The sequence below is a fragment of the Tamandua tetradactyla genome, chromosome 1 (assembly GCF_023851605.1).
Source record: "Tamandua tetradactyla isolate mTamTet1 chromosome 1, mTamTet1.pri, whole genome shotgun sequence".
NCBI lineage: Eukaryota > Metazoa > Chordata > Mammalia > Pilosa > Myrmecophagidae > Tamandua > Tamandua tetradactyla.
Window position 1 is genome coordinate 202550189 of NC_135327.1, and position 23512 is coordinate 202573700.

The 23512-nt window shown below is 37.6% G+C and overlaps 1 protein-coding gene across 13 annotated transcripts in view; it reads right to left on the minus strand.

Moving 5' to 3' along the window:
* Positions 1–23512, minus strand: part of LMBR1 (limb development membrane protein 1) — a 293576-nt gene that overhangs the window by 79711 nt on the left and 190353 nt on the right. The gene's annotated exons all lie outside the window — the stretch shown is intronic.

Genomic DNA, 23512 nt, shown 5'->3' on the forward strand with positions numbered 1-23512 from the left:
TGCAATAGGAATGGGATTATATAATAACATTATTTTACCACTTGCTTTCTTAGTTACTACAATCAAGTTGACATATAGCTCTAATACATAAACGGTTAAATAATATTACATAAATGGATGTAATATAATTAGATTCAATGGTGCTACACTTATGAATATTCAGGTTTTCCACAATTTTTGCCATAACAATGTTGCAATAAATATTCTCGTATGCACATTCAAAACATTTGGGTTCTATTACCTGTTACAAAGATTCCCAAAATTGGGATTGGGAGTCAAAGGGTGTGTGCATTTATAGTTTTTTTATAATGAAATATAACTTACATACAAAAAAGTAATAAATTTCAAAGTACATGTTTTTAAGTAGTTATAGAACAGATTTCAAAGTTTGGTATCAGATACAGTTCCACAATTTCAGGTTTTCACTTTTAGCTGATCCAAGATACAGGTGACTGAAAAGAAATATCAATATGTTTCAGTAATCCTACTCATTTGTTAAATCCTAACTTCTCTGTTTTAACTCCTACTCCTCCTTTGATCCTTCTCCCAACCTTTAGGGGTATTTGGGTTATGCACATTCTAACATTTTTCATGTTGAAAAGGGCTATCAATAATATGGACTAGGGATGGAACTGGTTGATCATCTTGGAGATACTGGCACCTTTGAGTTTCAGGACTTATCTGGCCTCGGAACCTCTCCGGCCTCGGAACCCTGGAGGTTATAGGGTTCTGGAAAGTAAACTTAATACATGAAACTTTTGTAGAATCTCAGATAGAGGACTCTGTTCTTAAGGATTAACAAGAACGATGCTGGTTGCAGTCTGGCAAACTGTGGCAATTAGCAACATCTAGCTGGAGTGTACATAAAAGTAGCCTCCAGAATACCCTCTTGACTCAATTTGAATTCTCTTAGCCACTGATACCTTATTTTGTCACATTTCTTTCCCCCCTCTTGGTAAGAAAGGAAACATCAATCCAGGAAAAAAAAAAAAGAGAAAAATGAATTCATACATTCCATACCTCTCTCTCTCATTGACCCACAATAATTCAATCTACCCAATTTTTATCCTTTGTGTCCCCCTATAACTTATTTTATTATCTATACCCTGGATAAAAGGAGCATCAAACACAAGGTTTTCACAATCACATAGTTGTATTTTAAAAGTCATATGGTTATATAATCATCTTCAAGAATCAGTGCTACTGGAATAACAGTTCAAAAGTTTCAGGTACTTCCATCTAGCCGCTCCAATACACTATAAACTAAAAAAGGGATACCTATGTAATGCAAAAGAATAACCTCCAGGATAATCCCCCGACTCAGCCACCGAGACTCTGTTTTTCTTATGTCTCTCCTCGCCGAGCTGGTCAAGAAGGCTTTCCTAGTACCCATGATGCCGAGTCCTGGCTCATCCCCAGGAGTCCTGTGCCACATTGCCAGGGAGATTTATACCCTTGGGAGTCATGTCCCATGTAGGGGGAAGGCAGTGATTTCTCCTGCCCTCCCTCACTTTTTCTTTCTTTCTTTTTTTTTTTGTATGCTATATGGCAGGGTCACATTTCATTATTTTTCCATGTGAGTATCCTGTTATTGCAACACCATTTGCTGAATTTTTGTTTTTATTTGCTTGTCTGTTTGTTTACTGGGGAAGTGCATAGGCCAGGAATTGAACCCGGGTCTCCCACATGGTAGGTGAGAATTTCATCTCTGAACTACCCTTGCACCCCACCTCCCTCACTTTTGAAGGACATCTTAGCTGAATGATGAATTCTTGGCTGGAAGTTTTTTCTTTCAGGACCTTGAATCTATCATACTACTACCTTTTCACCTCCATGGTGCCTATGGAGTTTTATGTGGTTTCCCTTTATGTGGTGAATCACTTTTCTCTTACTGCTTTCAGGAATTTCTGCTTCTCTTCAACATTTGATAGTGTGATTAGTATGTGTGCCTTGGAGTAAGTCTACTTGAGTTTATTCTATTTGGGGTTCATTGGGCTTCACTGATTTGCATATCTATGTCTTCTATAAGGGTTGGGAAGTTTTCCTCCATTATCTCCTCTTCTTCTTCTGGGATACCAATTCTTGTATTTGTGTGCCCCATGTTGCCCATCAATTCCCTGAGATCCAATTCAATTTTCTCCATCTTTTTTGCCATTTGTTCTTTTGTGCACTCAAATTCAATTGTCTTATCCTCTAGTTCACTTCTTCTTTCTTCTGCATCTTCAATCTGCTATTGCATGCCTCTAGTATATTTTTATTTGGTCTACAATACCTTTCATCTCTGTAAGATCTGCTATTTTTCTATTCTTTCAAATTCTTCTTTATGCTCTTCTAATGTCTTCTTGATATCCTTTATGTTATTAGCCAACCCACTAATTTTATTTAGAACATTTGTAATAACATCTTTGATTAGCTCTTCCAAAGTCTGTGTCTTCTCTGGTGTTTTAATTTAGTCATATGGCTGGGCCATATACACCTGCATCAACATGTCTATTGTGATTTTCTATTTCCTTCAAGGCATTTGATTATCTTGATAGTGTTATTTTGAAAGTGAATTTCACTCACTCATCTAAGGCTGTATATTTGCTTGGGTTTGTGTTGATGGTCTCCTTTTGCACTTGGTTTGTAATTCCCCACCAAACTAAGGGCCAGCCCTCCTGCAGGAGATGCAATTTTACTTGCAGATCTGTTGAAAGCTTGGCAGATGGGCAGTTTCCCATACTGTACTCTCCATGACTTCTCAGCAGATGGCAATCTTGGGCCCACTCTTCCCCTCATGCCCACCTCTCTCCAACTGTGGCAGCCAGCTGAGCTGGATGGAGACCCAATGCAATTCAGCCAGGGCCACTGGTCTCAGTACTTGCTGAAAGCTACCAATCCTGCAGCTCCAAGGAGGGCAGGGTGCAACTCAGAAGACTCCAGTTGTGGGGTCAATGCATCTGTCAGCCCTCAGGCTCCCTTTTAGAATGACCTTGGCCTATGAGATGGGTGTTTAAAATGTCCCTGCCCACAGCTAATCTGGCAATGCCTGGTGGCTCTGCTAACTTCCTCATCCCTGCCTCTCCATCCATGGATAACAGGAGTCTCTGGACCACCATGGGGAAAGGGGAGCAGTATCATGAGCCAACAAGTCTCTTTTGCTGGTCAGTTGTCATACTTGCTCCACTCTGCATGTCCCCCTCCTCTAAGCAGGAGGGCCCTCCCGTGTCTGTGCATAGCAAAAGCAAGTCTGCTGGTTTCCAAGTTCCTCACAGGAGCTCCCAATTGTGGAACTGCAACAGAAGATCTCCCAAGCTAGCTGTGGGCATAGGGTAGAACCCAGGGATGCTCCGCTTCCACCACTTGCCCCCAGTACAGTCAGGACTGAGCACATTCACCCCATTCTCTCTGTCCCAACTTCTCCACTTTTTCATCCAGGACGTCCCCATGTAGTATAGAAGACCCTCTCTGGTCACTTGTACCCTAGAACTGCCAGATCAGTCATTTTTCTGTCACTTCTCATGTTGTTCCATGGAGCAGGGTTGAACTCAGCCTCTCTCACTCCCCATCTTTCCGGAAGTCACATTTACAGTTTTAAGAGGTACTTCAAGGTTACTTCCCCAAAATTTTGTAATAATTTACATTTCTATTAACAGCTTTTGAAATTTCCTGTTTTGCAGTATCTTCACCAGCACTGGATGTTGTACCTCTTTAATTTTTGCCAATGTGACAAGTCAAAAATGTTTTTTAATTGTTATTTTACATGCATTTCCCTAAATATACTTACTTATTAAGTGGATTTTCCTTTCTGTGAATACCTATTCATATTTTCTGCTTGTTTCTCTATAGGTTTGAATATCTCCAAACCTTTCTATTCTATTTGTTAAATTATTAAATGGATAAATTAAAATCCTCCACTACAATTATGTTTTCATTAGGGTCTCTCAGTTTTTAAGCATTTTTTGTTATGTGTTTGTATTTGTCTGCTGAATATTTTTTGGTCCTATAAGTTTATGACTGTTACATCTTGTTTATGAATCATATCTCATATAATTATATAATAACTCTCTTTGGAATCCTTTTTATTTGAATTCTGCTTTATGGACTTTAGACTTGCCACTTCTATTCTCTTTTTGTTTGCTTTTACCTGGCTTACAAAATATCACCAGGATTAAGAATAAAATATCAGAAAGAAAGTGTTTTAATGGCCTAGCTTAGAGTCATGTGTCAATTCCTTGGCTACAGATGGCAGAGAACTTTGATAAGCAGTTCCCTAAGATTATACCTAAGCAGGGAAAATAGTAAAGTCAATCAGTGCACATTGCCAGAAGAAAAGGTATTAGGTATTCACAGCAAAAGCAATAAATACATGTTGCATAATGCAATCTGTTAGTCTCTGTTCTTTATCAGGAGAATTCAAACCACTTACACTTAGTAAAATATAGCATTTGAATTTAGTATGGTTTAGTATAAATAGCTGATGTACTTCATTTTATATCTGCCACATTATCTTATTTTTAGATGATTTTTAAAAGTTTTTATTTTATCAAAAAGAAACATACACATAGTTCAAACTGTCAAATATCTGAACAGTTTGTTATTGTGCCCTCTTCCTTTTCAATTTCATATCCCCGGAGACAGCCATTTTCTCTAGTTTTCATATTCCTCAGTTATATTATCACCTTCATTTTCTTAAAGAAACTTCTGGGGTCTTCAGACCTGTTCCAATCTGGACTGTTTACCCTTCATATTTAATGCACAGTGTAATTCTGTGCTCTCCTTTCACTTCTCTATTGTGGTAAATCTCTTACTTCTTAGGTACAGCCCATGTCTTTTTTTCTCTTGATTTACTCCCTTATTTAGGTGGTTCATATTCTCCAATAACTTGCCAAGAAAAGGGGAAAGGAAGGTAAATTTATAGAGACTATACAATTGTGAATATTTGACCATGCTTTTAATTTATCTTTGGTTAAATATAGAAATCTAGGTTAAAACTATCTTTCAGAATTTTGAAGTTATTGCTTCATTGCCTTCCTGCTTCTACTGTTGTTTCTGAGAAGTCTAAGTATTTCTCCTATCCCTTTGAGTGTGAACTGCTTTTTATTCTTTTTTGAAATTTGTAAAAAAAAAAGTGAAAGGAAGGTAATTTTTTGAGACTATACAAACATGAATATTTGACCTTTGCATTTAAAGATTCTGAAATTTTATCATGGTATGTCTTGAGGTAAATCTACTTACATGCATTTTACTGCACACTGGTTGAGCCCTTTAATCTGCAATTCTGTGTCCTTTAAAGATGTGAGAAATTTTCCTAATTTTATTTCCTCCACTCTAGTTTTATTCCCCTCTCCATTTGGAATTTCTATTAGTTGGATGCAGGATCTCCTGAATTGATTATCTAATACTCTTTTTTAAAAAAATATTTTTATTGAGAAATCTTCACACATATTCAGCCCATATATGTATAATAATCAATGGCTCACGATACCATCACATAGTTGTGCATTCACTACTATGATCATTTTTAGAACATCTGCAGCACTCCAGAAAAATAAAAAGAAAAACTCATATATCCTCTGAAAACCACTGATCTGCTTTCTGTCACTATAGTTTTTCCTTTTCTAAAATTTCATGTAACTAAAATAATACAGTATGGAAAAAAAAAAAACCTCATGCATCCCATACCACTTACCCTTCTCTCTCATTGACCACTAGTGTTTCATCTATCCGTATGTTTACCATTTATCCCCCCCTATTATTTATTTATTTTTATCCTTATTTTTTTACTCATCTGTTCATGCCCTGGATAAAAGGAGCATTAGACACAAAGTTTCACAATCACAGGGTGTTCTAGTTTGCTAGCTGCCGGAATGCAATATATAATAAATGGAATGGCTTTTAAAAAGGGGAATTTAGTAAGTTGCTAGTTTACAGTTCTAAGGCCAAGAATATGTCCCAATTAGAACAAGTCAACAGAAATGTCCAATCAAAGTTATCTGGGGTAAGATACTTTGGGGTTCAAGAAAGCCAATGAAGTTCAGGGTTTCTCTCTCAAGTGAGAAAGCACGTGGTGAACATAGTCACAGTTGCTCTCTCAGCTGGAAGGGCACATGGTGAGCATGGCATCATCTGCTAGCTTTCTCTCCTGGCGTCCTGTTTCACAAACATTAAGGCGTTTTCCTTCTTCATCTCCAAGGTCGCTGGCTGTGGATGCTCTGCTTTGTGGTGCTACAGCATTCTCTGCTCTCTCTGAATCTCCTTCACTCTCCAAAACGTTTCCTCTTTTATAGGACTCCAGAAACTTATCAAGACCCACCTAAATGGGTGGAGACATGTCGTCACCTAATCCAGTTTAACAACCATTCTTGATTAAATCTCCAGGGAGATGATCTAATTACAGTTTCAAACATACAACGCTGAATAGGGATTAGAAGAAATGGTTGCCTTTACAAAATGGGATTAGGATTAAAACATGGTTTATCAAGGGTACATACATCCTTTCAAACCAGCACACAGGGTCACACTGTAAAAGCTATATAGTTACACAATCATTTTCAAGAATCAAAGCTACTGGAAGAGAGCTCAGCAATTTCAGGTACTTCCCTTTAGCCACTCTAATACACCATAAATTTAAAAGGGATATCAAAATAATACGTAAGAATAACCTCCAGGATAATCTATCACTCTGTTTGAAATCTCTCAGCCACTGAAACTATTTCATCTCATTTTTCTCTCCCCACTTTTGGTCAAGAAGGCTTTCTCAATCCCATGATGCCAGGTCCCAGATCATCCCGGGAATCCTGCCCCATGTTGCCAAGGAGATTTACACCCCTGGGAGTCTTGTTCCACGTAGAGGGTAGGGCAGTGTGCTGGTTTGAAAGGAAGTATGCCCCCTAAGAAAAGCCATGTTTTGATATAAATCCCATTTCTTCAAGGTAGAATAATTCTTATTCAATATTGTATATTTGAAACTGTAATGATATCATCTCCCTGGTTGATGTGATTTAGTCAAGAATGGTTGTTAAACTGGATTAAGGGACGACACATCTCCACCCATTTGGGTGGGTCTTGATTGGTTTCTTGATTAGTTTCTGAAGTCCTATAAAAGAGGAAAGATTTTGGAGAAAGAGATTCAGAGAGATTCAGAGAGAGTGACACTACGAAGCAGAACCCACCAGCCAGCGACCTTTGGAGATGAAGAAGGAAGACGCCTCCTGGGGAGCGTCATGAAACAGGAAGCCAGGAGACAAAGCCAGCAGATGACGCCTTGCTTGCCATGTGCCCTTCCAGCTGAGAGAAAAACTGTGACTGTGTTCGTCATGTGCCTTTCCAGATGAGAGAAAAACCCTGAACTTCATCGGCCCTCTTGAACCAAGGTATCTTTCCCCGGATGCCTTTGATTGGACATTTCTATAGACTTGCTTTGATTGGGACATTTTCTCGGACATAGAACTGTAAACTAGTAACTCATTAAATTCCCCCTTTTAAAAGCCATTCCATTTCTGGTGTATTGCATTCCAGCAGCTAGCAAACTAGAACAGGCAGTGAGTTCACCTGCTGAGCTGGCTTAGAGAGAGAGGCCATATATGAGCAACAAAAGAAGTTCTCTAGGGGTGACTCTTAGGCATAATTATAAGTAGGCTTGGCTTCTCTTTTGTAGGAACAAGTTTCATAGGGGCAAACCCCAAAATCAAGGGTTCAGCCTATTGAATTTGTTCTTCTACTGCTTGCAAGAATATCAGGAATTCCTCAGATGGGGAAGTTGAGTATTTCCTCTTTTGTTCCCAGACCCCCAAAGGGACTTTGCAAATACTTTTTTATTCTCTGCCAAAATTAGGTTATCTGATATTCTTATTTCTTCTCTCCTATTTTCTCTATTTTTGTCATTATGTTCTATTTTCTGGAAGAAACCATCTTTATCCTTCAATCTTTTTGATATGTTATGTCTAAATTTCAGACTCCCTTTATGTTCCACTAAATAATCCTTTTCATAATGTCCTGGCCTTTCCACAAACAAAGTATCATCTTTCCCAGCATATTAACGACAGATTTTTAATTTTTAAAACTTCTCGGCATACCATGCTTTCTCCTAAGTGCTTTTTTCTGTTTGTTTGTTTTGGCCTTCCTTTAATATTAGAGGCTTTTCTCAGACGTTTGGTGAGCCTTCATTGTCTGTTCATATTTAAAAACGAAGCACATATTTTAAAATGCTTATGTGAAACTCAAAAGTATGGGAGAAGAGCATGATAAAAGTGAAATTTCCTATAAGCTTTCATTGCTAGTGTCTGTAGGTCTTTTTCTGAGGATGAGCACATTCCCCAGATTTGTTACTTTTTCCACCCTCTGGACTGCTTTTATTTACATTTGTTACCTTGACTCTATTATTTCACCACTGATTTATTTATTTTGTACTTTCAGTCTGTGACATGCAATATTCCTTCCACTTGATTCTACTGATGATTAATTAAATTTTCAGAAGGACTGCGTTAATTTTGTATTGCTGTTATAACAGATTACCATAACCTAAATGATTTAAAACAACACAAATTTCCTATCTTACGACTTGGAGGTCAGAAGTCTTAAAATCAAGACATTGTCAGGGCTGCATTTATTTTGGAGACTCTAGGGATTAATCCACTCCCATACCTTTTCCAGCTTCTAAGATCACCTGCATTTCTCAGCTCATGGACTCTTCCTAAAATTTCTCCACCCTCTGCCTCAGTCACCATCTTTCATTCTCTGCTTTCTGGTCCTCCTGCAATCCTCTTGTAAGGACATTGTAATTATACCGGGCTGACTCAATTAATAAATAATCTTCCCAATTTAAGATCTTTAACTTAATCACATTTGCAAAATGCCCTTTTACCATAAAAGGCAACAAATTTACAGGTTCAAAGGATTAAGAGGTGAACATTTTCAGGGTGGGGAGCATTATTCTGCCTACCATGCTTCCCCTTTGGCCCCCGAAAATTAAAATATATCAAAATAAATTCATCTGATTATAAGATCCCCAAAGGCTAAATCCTTTACCACATCAACTGAAGTCCAAAATCTCATCAAAGTCATATCAGTTCAAAATTCCTGAACTCATCATCAAATTAGGTATGGTCAAAGCTCTCAGTATAATCTGTATAATCCGTACTGGAGCAAAATTCCTCTCCAACTATGACTTTTTTTTTTTTTTTTTTTTTTTTTGCATGGGCAGGCACTGGGAATCAAACCCAAATCTCCAGCATGGCAGGCGAGAACTCTGCCTGCTGAGCCACCGTGGCCTGCCCATCTATAGACTTTTAAACAAGAAAAAAGTTATCTGTCCAAAATGCAATAGCCTTTGTAGGACAGGCATAGCCTCATCGTCATAAACACTCCTATTCAAAGAGAGAAAAAATAAAAAGAAAAAAGATGACGCTGGTACAAAACAATTTTGAAATCCAACCAAACTCCATTAGATTTCAAGGTGGTATAGTTTTCTTTGTATTAAAGCAAATACCACACAATGGATTGGCTTTAAAAATGGGAATTTATTGGCTCACGGTTTTGAGGGTAGGATAAGTCAAAATCAAGGCATCATGAATACAATGCTTTCTTCCCAAAGACTGCTGTTTTGGGACTTGCTACTGGTGATCCATTGGTCCTTGGCTCTTCTATCTCATGGCAATGTAAATGTCGGCCTCTCTTGGCCTCTCCCTTCTCTTGTGGAAGAGACTTTCAGTTTCCAGCTGTTCCTCTGTGGCTTTTTCCCTCTCTATTACCCTCCCTATAAGGTCTTCAGTAACAGGATTAAGACCCATACTGAGTCACACATTATCTGAAGTCACCTCATCAAAAGGTCCTAATTAAAGGGTCCACACACGCAAAAAAGGATTAAATTTAAGAACATGTTTTTTTGAGGTACACAGCTCTGAACCACCACACAAGGCATAGAAGTAATATTCTGTAGCTCAAGGCTCCAATTATTGAGCCCCAACTATTTATGACCTTGGAAGTCATCCTTCTTTTTTCATATGTTTATAGCTGAATAGTTTTATCAGCCTATTTCCTGCCTATAGAATTTGGGGATACTAACACCCTTATTTCATTTCTTCACCTCTTTAACTTTTCAGCCTCTGTTGATGACAGTGTGCCTGCTGGCATAACATTCTCAAAAACCTAGAGGAGAGGCTTCCAGTAAAACAAAATGGTGGTACCAGATGCTCCAGTGTGTGGTTAACCCAAAGTATCTTTGAACAACTATCAAAAACTGCCACAGCTATCTTCCTCAAAACTCCAGGAAACCGTTGTAAGGGTTGCACTAACTGGGTGAGTGCTGAATCAAGAAAATAAAGATTTAAACTTTAGGAAAAGCTCATGTCACCCTTGCTGTCTCCTACCCACTACCCACACTAATGTGATATGGAGCAAGCTTCCCATTGTAGGTCACTAGCTCTGTTCCAGAGGGAACAGATTAAATCTTACATACATACTGGAGTATGTATGTTAATGCCTACCTATGAGGTGGCAGTCTAAAAGCCTAAAAGAGAACACTCTTCTCTACCTCACATTCCCAGAGCTTGCCATTCAGGCAGAAACAGCTTGTAGACATTTAGAGAAATATCAGAAACAATTAAATCAAAGTGGCCTAGGGAAAAGTACTACCTGCTTTAAGAAACAGAAGACAACACCTGAGCTAGGGAGAAAGTTTATTTCAGAGAGTAGAGGGGACATTCAGATTCCTACAAACAGGGTAATTCCTATGACCACAAGTAAATATAGTCCCAGTATAAAATGCAGGCTCAGAAAAGATGGAGAGGAACCTTCACTGCACCATAACATCAGGCTGATTTTCTAGAAAAAGAGCTAAACTCCGAAGAAGAGCACCACCAATTACAAAGTCAATTACCATAATTGACATAATTATACAGAGTGTGAAAGGTGGTTTGTCCATTGGTTTCTTTCATTTTGTTTGCTCCCAGCACTCAAAGAAACCACTGTCATATCACTAGCTGGACACAAACTTTAAGAACAGACAGCTCAAGAATAAAACATATTAAAACATTGAAATGTACAGTTTGCAAAATTCAAGACAAACAAAGAAACAGGAAATGATGGTAAAGCAAAAGGAAGAAAAAAATTTAGAAACCAATCACAAAAAAGACAACACTGGAAAGAATATCAAGATTTTAAAAATGATTTTCTATATACTCAAAGAGATCAATGAAAATATGGAGAAAGAACTAAAGGACATGAAGAAAATAATGCATGAAACTATATAATCTGAATATAAAGAAATAGAAACAAGGAACCAATGAGAAATATTATAGTTGAAGACCACAATAACTGAAATGAAAAATTTCCTAGAGGGTTTCAGTAACATATTAGAGCTGGGTAAAGAAAGAATCAGTGAACTTGATGCTAAGGCAATTGAAATGATTCAGGCTGAGGAGGAGAAAGAATAAAAGAATAATAAAAATATTAAACAGCCTAAGACCTGTGGGGCACAAAAATTACATGAATTACAGGAGCCCTAAAAGGAGAGGAAAGAGAAAAGGGGGCAGAATAAATAGTCAAAGAAAAATTGGCAGAAAACTTCCAAAATTTAACAAAAATTATGAATGTATAAGAAGCCAAATGAACCCTAAACATGATAAACTAAAAAAGAGCCATATCCAGACACATAGTAGTCAAACTAACCAATGTAAAGGACAAGAGGAGACTTTTGAAAGAGACAAAAAAAAAAAAGAAAAGCAACATGTAATCTAACAGGGAGCCCCAATAAGATTAAGCTGCGATTTCTCATCAGAAACGGTGGAGGCAATGTATTCAGTGGGATGAAATACTTAGAGCACTGGAAGAAGAGAACTGCCAAACAAGAATTTATATCCAGCAAGACTCTCTCTCAAAAATAAGAGAGAGATTAAGACATTCCCAGATAAACAAAAGCTGAGGTCCAACAACTAAATCTGACCTACAAGCAATGGTAAAGAGATTTTTTCAGACATTATACAGTGGTTCAAAGGACATTATACAGTGGTTCAAAGCATCATAAAGAAACAGAGAACTCTGGTAAAGGTAACCATATGGACAATTATAAATGCCAGTGCTATTGTATTTTTTGGTATGTCACTCTACTTCCCTCTTCTTATAGGTGATAAATACAAATGCATAAGAATTAATGACAAATCTTTATGTTTTGGCTTTGGACATACAATGTATGAAGAATAATTTGTAATAAGAAAAAAGAAGTAGGGGGAGGAGATGTACAGGAACAGTGTATGTGTATGCTATTGAAATCAAGTTGGTACAAAATCAAATATTACTGTTATATATTTAGGATGTTAAATTTTAACCTCATAGTAACCACAAAGAAAATACATGAAAAATACATCCAGAAAGAAATGAGAAGGGACTGAATTTGGTACATTACAAAAGATCGAATAAATATGAAAGTACGTGTTCGAGTTTGCTAGCTGCCAGAATGCAACACACCAGAGATGGATTGGCTTTCAATAAGAGGGAATTTATTTCATTAGTTCTTCAGAGGAAATGAAGAACTTACAACTGATGTTCTTTCTTATGCAGGAAGGCACAGGGCATTCTCTGCTGGCCTTATCTACAGGCCTCTAGGTTCCAAAACTTTCTCCAGATTGATTCCTTTCTGCATCTCCAAAGACCTGGGCTGAGCTGTGAGTGCTGAGATGAGGTATGCTGAGCTGCTTTGGCTGTGCTACGTTGAGTCTCTCATTTAAGCACCAGCCAATTAAATCCAACATCATTCACTGCAGCAGGTACGCCTCCTAGCTGACTGCAGATGTAATCAGCAACAGATGAGGTTCACATGCCATTGGCTCACGTCCACAGCAATAGAACTAGGCACCTTCACCTAGCCAAGTTGACACCTGAACCTAACTACCACAGTAGGCATTAATGGAAGAACTGAGAAACCAAAAACAGTTACGATATACAAGATCAAATAGCAAAATGGCAAAACAAAGTCCTGCATTATCAGTAGTGACTTCAAATGTAAATGGATTAAACTCTCCAGTCAAAAGGCAGAGCTCGGGAGAATGGACAAAATTAGTATGACCCAATTATATGGTCTTTACAAGAGTATCACCTTAAATTCAAAGACATAAGTAGATTAAAATTGAAAGGATGCAAAAAAATATACCATGCAATTAGTAACAAAAATAGAGCTCAGGTAGCAATACTAATATCAGATAAAACAGGCATTAAATAAAAAACTGTTGTGAGACACAAAGACAGTCATTATATACTGATAAAAAGTGTAACACAACAACAACTCATACAAGAAAAAATATATATGCATATAGCATCAGAGCCCCAAAATATAAGAAGCAAATATTGTCACAGTTGAAGAGAGAAACAGCTCTACTTTAACAATGGGAGACTTCAATACACCACTCTCAGTAATGGATAGAAGATCTAGACAAAAGATTAATGAAGAAATAGAAGACTTGAACAATACTCTAAACAACTAGACCTAACAGAGACATATAGAACATTTCATCCTATAGTACCAAAATACACATTCTTCTCTAATGCAACATGGATCATTCAACAGGATAGACAATATCTTAGCTCATAAAACAAGTCTAAATAAATTTTTAATACTGAAAAAATACAAGGTATCTTCTCCAACCACAATGGAATGTAGTTACAAATAAATAACAGAAGAAGAAATCGAAAATTCACAAATATGTGGAAAATAAACAATGTACTCTTAAACAGTCAATGGGATAAAGAGAAAATCACAAAGGAAATTAGAAAATATAATGAGGGGAATGAAAGTGAAAGCACAGCTTGCCAAAAGGATGGGATACACCAAGGACAGTGCTAAGAGAGAAATTTATTGCATTAAAAAAGAACAATGTCAAATCAAAGACCTAACCTTAAAAATGGAAGAACCAGAAAAAGAAGAGCAAACTAAACACAAAGCAAACAGAAGAAAGAAATAAAGATTAGGGATGAGGTAAATGAAATACAGAATTAAAAAAACAATAAAGGGAACCTAAAAAAAGATTGTTTCTTTGAAAAGATCAATAAAATTGACAAACCTATAACCAGAATCACAAAGAAAAACAGAGAGAAAATACAAATAACTAAAGTCAGAATTGAAAAGGGGGACATTACTACTGTCCCCACAGAAACATAAAGGACCATAACACAATGCTATAAACAACTGTACACCAAAAAATTAAATATCCTAGATGGATAGGAAAAATTCCTAGAAACACACAAACTACCTAAATGGCTCAAAAAGAAATAGAATATCTCAACAGACCAATAGCTAGTAAAGAGATTGAACCAGTAATCAAAAACCTCTCAACAAAGAAAGTCCAGAACCAGATGGATTCACAAGGGAATTTTACCAAGAAGAATTAACACCAGTTTGGCTCAAAATCTTCCCAAAATCCAACAGCAAGAAATACTCTGTAATTCATTCTATGAGGCCAAAATCAACTTCACACTAAAGTCAGATAAAGACACCATAAGAAAAGAAAACTATAGACCAATATTTCTTATGAATATAGACACAAAAATTCCCAACAAAATACTAGCACACAAAATCTAACAGCAAATTTAAAAATTACATAACATGACCAAGTATTTATCCCCAGTATGCAAAGTTGGTTCAACATAAGCAAATCAATTAATATAATACAACACATTAACAGAATGGAGGAGAAAATACCAAATGATCATCTCAATTGATAAAGAAAAGGTATTTGACATCAGCACTCCCTCATTGTAAAAACTCTTAGAACACCTTTCTCCGCCAGGCCGCCGCGCGGCACCCACGCCCCTCAGCAGCCGACCTGCCCGCCCTCCTTCTCCCCTCTCTTTCTCCGCCGGCCCGCCGCGCGGCGCCCACGCCCCTCAGCAGCCGACCCGCCCGCCCTCCTTCTCCCCTCTCTTTCTCCGCCGGCTTCTCCCCTCTTCCCCCTCCTCCTCCGGCGGCTCTCCAACCACCACGGTGCCCTCTGCCGCCTTCACCAGCTCCTCCACCACCAGTCTCGACAGCCTTGCTGCCCTCACCTTTCCTCCTCCAGAACAGCTACTGGGGGAGTGGAGACAATACAGAGCAGCTCCCGAAGCCACGACGGAGATCAAAGGGACAGCGTACCCCATCCTGGAACGGCTGACTGTCTGGGAGAACCAGCTCCGGTGAGAACACCGAGGGACGCGGGCTTTCCTGGGCAGGACAGCAAGCGGCCGGAGTCCCTCCCTTCCTCCTTCCCAGGCCAGCTGGCAGAATTGGGCAGGTGGTCCCCTCAGGCCGCGGCGGCTGGCGTCCCCACCACGCGAGGCCCCCCGGACCAACTGAAAGAGTTGGGTCAGAAATCCCCAGACTGCGGAGAACGGTGACCAGGGGGTCCCTTCCAAACACGTGACTCCCTGGTCCGCCTGGGAACAGTGCACTCTCCCGGGCTGCAACAGCTGGCGCCCTTCCGCCATGCTTGGCACCCCGGGCTGACTAGGAAATTTGGTCGGGCGCTCTCACATGCTGTGGCGGCTGGCGACCCTTCCCGTGTTTGGACCCCCGGGCCGGCTGGCACTCTTCCAAGACGCTTCGGCTGCCAAACCTCCCCTACGGCGAGAATTTTCCAGAGTTAAAGGACCCGCAGCAACTTTTACTGGTGGATCCCGTAGACAAACGTGTGCCACGAGCGCCACCTAATGGAAAGGATAAGAAAAACAGAACCCAGAGATTTCACAGAAAAATCTTACAACCAGTGGGGTCCAACACTCAGGGAAATCTGACTAAATGCCCAGACGCCAGCAGAAGATAACGGATCATGCTCAGAAAATTGAAAATATGGCTCAGTCAAAGGAACAAACCAATAGTTCAAATGAGATACAGGAGCTGAAACAACTAATGCTGAATATACGAACAGAAATGGAAAACCTCTTCAAAAATGAAATCGATAAATTGAGGGAGGACATGAAGAAGACATGGGCTGAACATAAAGAAGAAACAGAAAAACTGAAAAAACAAATCACAGAGCTTATGGAAGTGAAGGACAAAGTAGAAAAAATGGAAAAAACAATGGATACCTACAATGATAGATTTAAAGAGACAGAAGATAGAATTAGTGATTTGTAGGATACAACATCTGAATTCCAAAAAGAAACAGAAACTATCCGGAAAAGAATGGAAAAATTTGAACAGGGTATCAGGGAACTCAAGGACAATATGAACCGCACAAATATACGTGTTGTGGGTGTCCCAGAAGGAGAAGAGAAGGGAAAAGGAGGAGAAAAACTAATGGAAGAAATTATCACTGAAAATTTCCCAACTCTTATGAAAGACCTAAAATTACAGATCCAAGAAGTGCAGCGCACCCCAAAGAGATTAGACCCAAATAGGCGTTCCCCAAGACACTTATTAGTTAGAATGTCAGAGGTCAAAGAGAAAGAGAGGATCTTGAAAGCAGCGAGAGAGAAGCAATCCATCACATACAAGGGAAACCCAATAAGACTATGTGTAGATTTCTCAGCAGAAACCATGGAAGCTAGAAGACAGTGGGATGATATATTTAAGTTAGTAAAAGAGAAAAACTGCCAACCAAGACTCCTATATCCAGCAAAATTGTCCTTCAAAAATGAGGGAGAAATTAAAACATTCTCAGACAAAAAGTCACTGAGAGAATTTGTGACCAAGAGACCAGCTCTGCAAGAAATACTAAAGGGAGCACTAGAGTCAGACACAAAAAGACAGAAGAGAGAGATATGGAGAAGAGTGTAGAAAGAAGGAAAGTCAGATATGATATATACAATACAAAAGACAAAATGGTAGAGGAAAATATTATTCAAACAGTAATAACTCTAAATGTTAATGGACTGAATTCCCCAATCAAAAGACATAGACTGGCAGAATGGATTAAAAAACAGGATCCTTCTATATGCTGTCTACAGGAAACGCATCTTAGACCCAAAGATAAATACAGGTTGAAAGTGAGAGGTTGGGAAAAGATATTTCATGCATAAACAACCAGAAAAGAGCAGGAGTGGCTATATTAATATCCAACAAATTAGACTTCAAATGTAAAACAGTTAAAAGAGACAAAGAAGGACACTATATACTAATAAAAGGAACAATTAAACAAGAAGACATAACAATCATAAATATTTATGCACCGAACCAGAATGCCCCAAAATACGTGAGGAATACACTGCAAACACTGAAAAGGGAAATAGACACATCTACCATAATAGTTGGAGACTTCAATTCACCACTCTCATCAATGGACAGAACATCTAGACAGAGGATCAATAAAGAAATAGAGAATCTGAATATTACTATAAATGAGCTAGACTTAACAGACATCTATAGGACATTACATCCCACAACAGCAGGATACACCTTTTTTTCAAGTGCTCATGGATCATTCTCAAAGATAGACCATATGCTGGGTCACAAAGCAAGTCTTAACAAATTTAAAAAGATTGAAATCATACACAACACTTTCTCGGATCATAAAGGAATGAAGTTGGAAATCAATAATAGGCGGAGTGCCAGAAAATTCACAAATACATGGAGGCTCAACAACACACTCTTAAACAACAAGTGGGTCAAAGAAGAAATTGCAAGAGAAATTAGTAAATACCTAGAGGTGAATGAAAATGAAAACACAACATATCAAAACTTATGGGATGCAGCAAAGGCAGTGCTAAGAGGGAAATTTATTGCCCTAAATGCCTTTATCAGAAAAGAAGAAAAGGCAAAAATGCAGGAATTAACTGTCCACTTGGAAGAACTGGAGAAAGAACAGCAAACTAATCGCAAAGCAAGCAAAAGGAAAGAAATAACAAAGATTAGAGCAGAAATAAATGAAATTGAAAACATGAAAACAATAGAGAAAATCAATAAGACCAGAAGTTGGTTCTATGAGAAAATCAATAAGATTGATGGGTCCTTAGCAAGATTGACAAAAAGAAGAAGAGAGAGGATGCAAATAAATAAGATCAGAAATGGAAGAGGAGACATAACTACTGACCTCACAGAAATAAAGGAGGTAATAACAGGATACTATGAACAACTTTACTCTAATAAATACAACAATTTAGATGAAATGGACGGGTTCCTGGAAAGACATGAACAACCAACTTTGACTCAAGAAGAAATAGATGACCTCAACAAACCAATCACAAGTAAAGAGATTGAATTAGTCATTCAAAAGCTCCCTAAAAAGAAAAGTCCAGGACCAGACGGCTTCACATCTGAATTCTATCAAACATTCCAGAAAGAATTAGTACCAACTCTCCTCAAACTCTTCAAAATAATTGAAGTGGAGGGAAAACTACCTAATTCATTCTATGAAGCCAACATCACCCTCATACCAAAACCAGGCAAAGATATTACAAAAAAAGAAAACTACAGACCAATCTCTCTAATGAATATAGATGCAAAAATCCTCAATAAAATTCTAGCAAATCGTATCCAACAACACATTAAAAGAATTATACATCATGACCAAGTAGGATTCATCCCAGGTATGCAAGGATGGTTCAACATAAGAAAATCAATTAATGTAATACACCACATCAACAAATCAAAGCAGAAAAATCACATGATCATCTCAATTGATGCAGAGAAGGCATTTGACAAGATTCAACATCCTTTCCTGTTGAAAACACTTCAAAAGATAGGAATACAAGGGAACTTCCTTAAAATGATAGAGGGAATATATGAAAAACCCACAGCTAATATCATCCTCAATGGGGAAAAATTGAAAACTTTCCTCCTAAGATCAGGAACAAGACAAGGATGTCCACTATCACCACTATTATTCAACATTGTGTTAGAAGTTCTAGCCAAAGCAATTAGACAAGAAAAAGAAATACAAGGCATCAAAATTGGAAAGGAAGAAGTAAAACTATCACTGTTTGCAGACGATATGATACTATACGTCAAAAACCCGGAAAAATCCACAACAAAACTACTAGAGCTAATAAATGAGTACAGCAAAGTAGCAGGCTATAAGATCAACATTCAAAAATCTGTAGCTTTTCTATACACTAGTAATGAACAAGCTGAGGGGGAATCAAGAAACGAATCCCATTTACAATCGCAACTAAAAGAATAAAATACCTAGGAATAAATTTAACCAAAGAGACAAAAAACCTATATAAAGAAAACTACAAAAAACTGCTAAAAGAAATCACAGAAGACCTAAATAGATGGAAGGGCATACCGTGTTCATGGATTGGAAGACTAAATATAATTAAGATGTCAATCCTACCTAAACTGATCTACAGATTCAATGCAATACCAATCAAAATCCCAACAACTTATTTTTCAGAATTAGAAAAACCAATAAGCAAATTTATCTGGAAGGGCAGGGTGCCCCGAATTGCTAAAAACATCTTGAGGAAAAAAAACGAAAGTGGAGGTCTCGCGATGCCGGACTTTAAGGCATATTATGAAGCCACAGCGGTCAAAACAGCACGATATTGGCATAAAGATATATATATCGACCAATGGAACCGAATAGAGTGCTCAGATATAGACCCTCTCATCTATGGACATTTGATCTTTGATAAGGCAGTCAAGCCAACTCACCTGGGACAGAACAGTCTCTTCAATAAATGGTGCCTAGAGAACTGGATATCCATATGTAAAAGAATGAAAGAAGACCCGCATCTCACACCTTATACAAAAGTTAACTCAAAATGGATCAAAGATCTAAACATTAGGTCTAAGACCATAAAACAGTTAGAGGAAAATGTAGGGAGATATCTTATGAATCTTACAACTGGAGGTGGTTTTATGGACCTTAAACCTAAAGCAAGAGCACTGAAGAAAGAAATAAATAAATGGGAGCTCCTCAAAATTAAACACTTTTGTGCATCAAAGAACTTCATCAAGAAAGTAGAAAGACAGCCTACACAATGGGAGATAATATTTGGAAATGACATATCAGATAAAGGTCTAGTATCCAGAATTTATAAAGAGATTGTTCAACTCAACAACAAAAAGACAGCCAACCCAATTACAAAATGGGAAAAAGACTTGAACAGACACCTAACAGAAGAGGAAATATGGATGGCCAAGAGGCACATGAAGAAATGCTCAATGTCCCTGGCCATTAGAGAAATGCAAATCAAAACCACAATGAGATATCATCTCATACCCACCAGAATGGCCATTATCAACAAAACAGAAAATGACAAGTGCTGGAGAGGATGCGGACAAAGAGGCACACTTATCCACTGTTGGTGGGAATGTCAAATGGTGCAACCACCGTGGAAGGCAGTTTGGCGGTTCCTCAAAAAGCTGAATATAGAATTGCCATACGACCCAGCAATACCATTGCTAGGTATCTACTCAAAGGGCTTAAGGGCAAAGACACAAACGGACATTTGCACACCAATGTTTATAGCAGCGTTATTTACAATTGCAAAGAGATGGAAACAGCCAAAATCTCCATCAACAGAAGAATGGCTAAATAAACTGTGGTATATACATACGATGGAATATTATGCAGCTTTAAGACAAGATAAACTTATGAAGCATGTAATAACATGGATGGACCTAGAGAATATTATGCTGAGTGAGTCCAGCCAAAAACTAAAGGACAAATACTGTATGGTCCCACTGATGTGAACGGACATTCGCGAATAAACTTGAAATATGTCATTGGTAACAGAGTCCAGCAGGAGTTAGAAACAGGGTAAGATAATGGGTAATTGGAGCGGAAGGGATACAGACTGTGCAACAGGACTAGATACAAAAACTCAAAAATGGACAGCACAATAATACCTAATTGTAAAGTAATCATGTTAAAACACTGAATGAAGCTGCATCTGAGCTATAGGGTTTTTTTGTTGTTGTTTTTTACTATTATTACTACTTTTATTTCTTTTCTCTATATTAACATTTTATATCTTTTTCTGTTGTGTTGCTAGTTCCTCTAAACCGATGCAAATGTACTAAGAAACGATGATCATGCATCTATGTGATGATGTTAAGAATTACTGAGTGCATATGTAGAACGGTATGATTTCTAAATGTTGTGTTAATTTCTTTTTTTTTCTTTTTTTCTTTCTTTCCGTTAATAAAAAAAATAATAATAAATAAAAATAAAAATAAAAATAAAAAAAAACTCTTAGAACACTAGGAATAGAAAGAAAATTCCTGCCCATGAAAAAGGGCAGATATGAAAAGCCCACAGCTAATATTCTATTAAATGGTGAAAGAGTGACAGCTTTCCCTCTAAGATCAGTAATAAGATAAGGAAGGCCACTGTCACCACTATTATTCAATATTGTATTGGAAGTTCTTGGCAAAGCAATTAGGTCAGAAAAAAGAAATAAAGAGCATTCAAAGTGGAAAACAAGAAGTTCAACTTTTTCTATTTGTAGAAGACAAGATCCTGTGTACAGAAAATCCTAGAAAACCCACAAGAAAAGCTCCCAGAGCGAATAAATGACTTCAGCAAAGTGGCAGGGTACAAGCCAACACCCCAAAATCAGTAGTGTTTCTATATACAAGCAGTGAACAAGTGGAAGAAGAAATTTAAGAAAAAAAAAACATCCATTTACAATATCAACAAAAAAATAAAATAGCTAGGAACAAATCTAACCAAGGATGCTGTTTTAGTTTGGAAAGCTGCTGAAAGGACTTGCCATAAAATGGGTTGGCTTTTAACAGGGGAATTTATTAGCTTACAAGCTTACAGTGTGATACCATGAAATTGTCCAAATTAAAGTGTCATCAAGGCAATGATTTCTTCATGAAGACTGGCTGCTAGCAACCCTAGACTTTTCTGTTATATGGCAATGCTCATGAAAGCATCTGCTGGTCTTTCCCTTTCCTTCCAGGTTTCACTGTTTTCAGATTCTTGCTTCCATGGCTTTGTCTCTTTCCCTCTGTATTCATCCTGTTTATAAAGGACTACAGTAAGAGCATTAAAACCCACCCTGGGCCAAGCCTTAACTGAAGTAACATAATCAAAAGGTCCTCCCTACAATAGGTTTCTCCCCAGGAATGGATTATTTTTAAGAACATACTTTTCTGGGGTACATACAACTTCAAACCATCACAGATGTAAAGAACTTGTTCACATAAAACTACAAAATATTGCTTAAAAAAAAAAAATCAAAGAAGACCTAAATAAATGAAAGGACATTCCATACTCATGTATAGGGAAAACAAATGTTATTAAGATGGCAATTCTACCAAAAACAATTTACAGATTCAACAAATCTCAATCAAAATTCTAATACCCTTCTTATCAAAAATTGAAAAATCGATTAACAAATTTTTATGGAAGGGTAAGGGGTCTCATATAGCCAAAGTCATCTCAAAAATGAAAAACTATGTTGGCAGACTCACACATCCCAGTCTGAAACTTGTTCCAAAGCCACAGTAATCAAAACAACAAGGTATTGGCATAAGGACAGACATTTAGATCAATGCATTAGAATTTAGAGTGTAGAAATAAACTCTCATTTTTATGGCCATATGATTTTTTGACAAAGAGACAAAGATCACTCAACTGGGAAAGAACAGATTCTTCAACAAACGATCCTGGGAAAACAGGATCTCCACACATACAAAATGAAGGTGGACCTCTATTTCAAACCATATATAAAAATCAACTCAAAATGGATCAAAGACCTACATATAAGAACTGAAACTGGAAAACTCGTAGAAGAAAACATAGGGAAGCATCTTTAGGAACCTGTATTAGGCAACGGTCTTTTAAGACTTTATACTCAAAGCACAAGGAAAAAGAAAAAAAATAGATAAATGGGCTCTCATCAAAATTCAAAACTTTTATGCACCAGAGAACTTAATCATGAAAGTAAAATAACAATTTACACAATGGGAAAAGATATTTGGAAAACACATATCCAATAAGGATTTAATATCCAGAATATATAAAGAAATCCTATAACTCAACAACAAAAAGGCAAACAATCCAATTCAAAAATAGGCAGAAGACTGAATAGATAGTTCCCCAAAGAAGATAGGCAAATGGCCAAAAAGTACATAAAAAAGATGTTCAATATCCACAGTCATTAGAGCAATGCAAGCCAAAACCATAATGAGATACCATTTTACATCTAGTAAATGTAAAATGGCTACTATTTTTTTTAATAAGAACTACAAATGCTGGAGAAGAAATGAAGACACAAGAATTCTTGTTCATTGTTGATGGGACTGTAAAATGGTGCAGATACCCTAGACATTTTTGCAATTCTTTAGAAAGTTAAGTATAAAATTACCATATGGCCCAGAAATTCCACTTCTATAAACATACGCAAAAGAACTGAAAGCAGGGACTCAAACAGATATTTGCACACCAATGCTTACAGCGGGATTATTCACAATTGCCAAAGGATAGAAGCAACCCCACGTAGGGAAGGTAGAGTGAGCACACGTGTTAGGACCCAAAAGATGGTGAACTATGCCTGGGCAGGGCAAAGCCAGGGGGAACTCTGGTGGAGGTCTGTAGTGGTCCTGACTTGCAAATTGTTCATCCAACCTGGGTATAGAGGCAAAAGACTAATCAAACCATATAGT